This window comes from Penaeus japonicus, unplaced genomic scaffold (assembly GCF_977035675.1).
Source record: "Penaeus japonicus unplaced genomic scaffold, GWHDUDI00000001_assembly GWHDUDI00000009, whole genome shotgun sequence".
Lineage (NCBI taxonomy): Eukaryota > Metazoa > Arthropoda > Malacostraca > Decapoda > Penaeidae > Penaeus > Penaeus japonicus.
The window spans coordinates 25,335,542-25,340,541 of record NW_028234411.1 but is presented as its reverse complement, the minus strand read 5'-3'; the positions used below and the strand labels follow the sequence as shown (position 1 = coordinate 25,340,541).

At 57.6% G+C, this 5,000-nt stretch overlaps 1 protein-coding gene across 1 annotated transcript in view; it reads right to left on the bottom strand.

The window, feature by feature from the left end:
• The window catches only part of LOC122265329 (outer dynein arm-docking complex subunit 4), a gene marked incomplete in the record, with an annotated part of 97,150 nt that overhangs the window by 23,078 nt on the left and 69,072 nt on the right, over window positions 1-5,000 (bottom strand).

Here is a 5,000-nt window from a genome sequence, read left to right as displayed (position 1 = left end):
CTTCCCCGTGATTCTTCCTTCCCTTCTCCACCCCGCTATTCCCTCCGTCCCTTCTCCTCCCCACTATTCCCTCCGTCCCTTCTCCTCCCGCTATTCCCTCCGTCCCCTCTTTATCTCCCCCGCTATTTCCTCCTGTCCCTTCTCACTCCCCCAATTTCCCTCCGTTCCCTTTCTCCTCCCCGCAATTGTTTCCTTCCGGTCCCTTTCTCCTCACCGATATTTGCGAATTAATCAGTCCCTTCTCCTCCCGCTATTCCCTCCGTCCCTTCTCCTTCCCTCGCTAATTCCCTCCGTTCCCTTCTCACTACCCCGCTTTTCCCTCCTGTCAGACATCTCTCGCTCCCCGCTCATCCCCTCCGTTTCCCTTTCTCCGCCCCCACCGCTTCATTCTCCCTCCATTGCCTTCTCCTCCCCCCTATTCACTCAGTTCCCTTTTCTCCTCCCCCCCGCTGTATTCCCTCCGTTCCCTTCTCCTCTTCGTTATTTTACCTCCGTTACCCTTCTGTCTCCCCGCTATTCCCTCATCCTTCTCCTCCTCCGCTATTCACTCCGGGGGTCCCTTCTGTCCTCCCCGCTATTCATCGTGTCCCTTTCCTACTAACGTTCCTATTACTCCCGTTCCTCCCTTTCTCCTCCCCGCTATTCCCTCCGTCCCCTTCTCCTCCCCGCTATACCTCCGTCCTTCTCCTCCCCGCTATTCACTCCGCTCCCTTCTCATCCCCGCTATGCCCTTCTCGTCCCTTCCTCCTCCTCCGCTTTTCGATTTGAACGTCCCTTGTCTCTCTCCCCCCCGCTATTCCGAGTGTTAATCCTCCCTTCTCCTCCCCGTATATCCGAATTAAATCCGGCCCTTCTTCCTCACCCCGTGCTTATTCCCTCCGTCCCTTCTCCTCCCGTTATTCCTCCGCCATCCCTTCTCCTCCCGCTATTCCCTCCCGTCCTTCTCTCCTGCTATTCCCCCCGTCACTTCTCCTCATCTCCCCGCTATTTTCCCATCCGTCCTATCTGTCCCTCCTTCGCTACTCACTTCGTCTTGTCTTCCTCCCCACTCATTCCCTCCGTACCCCTACTCCTCCCCCGCGCTTTTCACTTTCCGATCGCACCTTCTCATCCCCGCTATTCCCTCCGTCCTTCTCCTCCCCGCTATTCCGATTAATCCGTCCCTTCTCTCCCCGCTATTCCGATTAATCCGTCCCTTCTCCTCCCCGCTATTCCGATTAATCCGTCCCTTCTCTCCCCGCTATTCCGATTAATCCGTCCCTTCTCCTCCCCGCTATTCCCTCCGTCCCTCCTCCTCCCCGCTATTCCGATTAATCCGGCCCTTCTCCTCCCCGTTATTCCGATTAATCCGTCCCTTCTCTCCCCGCTATTCCGATTAATCCGTCCCTTCTCCTCCCCGCTATTCCGATCGTCCCGTCTCCTCCCCGCTATTCCGATTAATCCGTCCCTTCTCTCCCCGCTATTCCGATTAATCCGTCCCTTCTCCTCCCCGCTATTCCGATTAATCCGTCCCTTCTCCTCCCCGCTATTCCGATTAATCCGTCCCTTCTCTCCCCGCTATTCCGATTAATCCGTCCCTTCTCTCCCCGCTATTCCGATTAATCCGTCCCTTCTCCTCCCCGCTATTCCGATTAATCCGTCCCTTCTCTCCCCGCTATTCCGATTAATCCGTCCCTTCTCCTCCCCGCTATTCCGATTAATCCGTCCCTTCTCCTCCCCGCTATTCCGATTAATCCGTCCCTTCTCTCCCCGCTATTCCGATTAATCCGTCCCTTCTCCTCCCCGCTATTCCGATTAATCCGTCCCTTCTCCTCCCCGCTATTCCGATTAATCCGTCCCTTCTCCTCCCCGCTATTCCGATTAATCCGTCCCTTCTCTCCCCGCTATTCCGATTAATCCGTCCCTTCTCCTCCCCGCTATTCCGATTAATCCGTCCCTTCTCCTCCCCGCTATTCCGATTAATCCGTCCCTTCTCCTCCCCGCTATTCCGATTAATCCGTCCCTTCTCTCCCCGCTATTCCGATTAATCCGTCCCTTCTCCTCCCCGCTATTCCGATTAATCCGTCCCTTCCCCTCCCCGCTATTCCCACTAATCGTTCCCTTCTCCTCCCCGCTATTCCGATTAATCCGTCCCTTCTCTCCCCGCTATTCCGATTAATCCGTCCCTTCTCCTCCCCGCTATTCCGATTAATCCGTCCCTTCTCTCCCCGCTCTTCCCTCCGGCCCTTCTCCTCCCCGTTATTCCCTCCGTCCCTTCTCTCCCCGCTATTCCCTCCGTCCCTTCTCCTCCCCGCTATTCCGATTAATCCGTCCCTTCTCCTCCCCGCTATTCCGATTAATCCGTCCCTTCTCTCCCCGCTATTCCGATTAATCCGTCCCTTCTCCTCCCCGCTATTCCGATTAATCCGTCCCTTCTCCTCCCCGCTATTCCGATTAATCCGTCCCTTCTCTCCCCGCTATTCCGATTAATCCGTCCCTTCTCCTCCCCGCTATTCCGATTAATCCGTCCCTTCTCCTCCCCGCTATTCCGATTAATCCGTCCCTTCTCCTCCCCGCTATTCCCTCCGTCCCTTCTCCTCCCCGCTATTCCCTCCGTCCCTTCTCCTCCCCGCTATTCCCTCCGTCCCTTCTCCTCCCCGCTATTCCGATTAATCCGTCCCTTCGCCGCCCCTCTATTCCGCTTAGTCCGTCGCTTCTCCTCCCCGCCATTCCGGTTACCCCGTCCCTTCTCCTCCCCGCTATTCCGATTAATCCGTCCCTTCTCTCCCCGCTATTCCGATTAATCCGTCCCTTCTCCTCCCCGCTATTCCGATTAATCCGTCCCTTCTCCTCCCCGCTATTCCCTCCGTCCCTTCTCCTCCCCGCTATTCCCTCCGTCCCTTCTCCTCCCCGCTATTCCCTCCGTCCCTTCTCCTCCCCGCTATTCCCTCCGTCCCTTCTCCTCCCCGCTATTCCCTCCGTCCCTTCTCCTCCCCGCTATTCCCTCCGTCCCTTCTCCTCCCCGCTATTCCCTCCGTCCCTTCTCCTCCCCGTTATTACCTCCGTCCCTTCTCCTCCCCGCTATTCCGATTAATCCGTCCCTTCTCCTCCCCGCTATTCCGATTAATCCGTCCCTTCTCCTCCCCGCTATTCCGATTAATCCGTCCCTTCTCCTCCCCGCTATTCCGATTAATCCGTCCCTTCTCCTCCCCGCTATGCCCTCCGTCCCTTCTCCTCCCCGCTATTCCCTCCGACCCTTCTCCTCCCCGCTATTCCGATTAATCCGTCCCTTCTCCTCCCCGCTATTCCCTCCGTCCCTTCTCCTCCCCGCTATTCGCTCCGTCCCTTCTCCTCCCCGCTATTCCCTCCGTCCCTTCTCCTCCCCGCTATTCCGATTAATCCGTCCCTTCTCCTCCCCGCTATTCCCTCCGTCCCTTCTCCTCCCCGCTATTCCCTCCGTCCCTTCTCCTCCCCGCTATTCCCTCCGTCCCTTCTCCTCCCCGCTATTCCGATTAATCCGTCCCTTCTCCTCCCCGCTATTCCCTCCGTCCCTTCTCCTCCCCGCTATTCCCTCCGTCCCTTCTCCTCCCCCCCCTCCCCCCCGTCCCTTCTCCTCCCCGCTATTCCGTTTAATCCGTCCCTTCTCCTCCCCGCTATTCCGATTAATCCGTCCCTTCTCCTCCCCGCTCTTCCGATCAATCCGTCCCTTCTCCTCCCCGCTATTCCGATTAATCCGTCCCTTCTCCTCCCCGCTATTCCGATTAATCCGTCCCTTCTCCTCCCCGCTATTCCTATTGATCCGTCCCTTCCCCTCCCCGCTCTTCCGATTACTCCGTCCCTTCTCCTCCCCGCTATTCCGATTAATCCGTCCCTTCTCCTCCCCGCTATTCCGATTAATCCGTCCCTTCTCTCCCCGCTATTCCGATTAATCCGTCCCTTCTCCTCCCCGCTATTCCGATTAATCCGTCCCTTCTCCTCCCCGCTATTCACTCCGTCCCTTCTCTCCCCGCTATTCCGATTAATCCGTCCCTTCTCCTCCCGCTATTCCCTCCGTCCCTTCTCCTCCCCGCTATTCACTCCGTCCCTTCTCTCCCCGCTATTCACTCCGTCCTTCTCCTCCCCGCTATTCCGATTAATCCGTCCCTTCTCCTCCCCGCTATTCCGATTAATCCGTCCCTTCTCCTCCCCGCTATTCCGATTAATCCGTCCCTTCTCCTCCCCGCTATTCCGATTAATCCGTCCCTTCTCCTCCCCGCTATTCCGATTAATCCGTCCCTTCTCCTCCCCGCTATTCCGATTAATCCGTCCCTTCTCCTCCCCGCTATTCCGATTAATGCGTCCCTTCTCCGCCCCGCTCTTCCGATCAATCCGTCCGTTCGCCTCCCCGCTATTCCGATTAATCCGTCCCTTCTCCTCCCCGCTATTCCGATTAATCCGTCCCTTCTCCTCCGCTATTCCCTCCGGTCCTTCTCCTCCCCGCTATTCCGATTAATCCGTCCCTTCTCCTCCCCGCTATTCCGACTAATCCGCGCCTTCCCCTCCCCGCTATTCCGATTAATCCGTCCCTTCTCTCCCCGCTATTCCGATTAATCCGTCCCTTCTCCTCCCCGCTATTCCGATTAATCCGTCCCTTCTCCTCCCCGCTATTCCCTCCGTCCCTTCTCCTCCCCGCTATTCACTCCGTCCCTTCTCCTCCCCGCTATTCCCTCCGTCCCTTCTCCTCCCCGCTATTCCGATTAATCCGTCCCTTCTCCTCCCCGCTATTCCCTCCGTCCCTTCTCCTCCCCGCTATTCACTTCGTCCCTTCTCCTCCCCGCTATTCCCTCCGTCCCTTCTCCTCCTCGCTATTCACTTCGTCCCTTCTCCTCCCCGCTATTCCCTCCGTCCCTTCTCCTCCCCGTTATTACCTCCGTCCCTTCTCCTCCCCGCTATGCCCTCCGTCCCTTCTCCTCCCCGCTATTCCCTCCGTCCCTTCTCCTCCCCGCTATTCCGATTAATCCGTCCCTTCTCCTCCCCGCTAT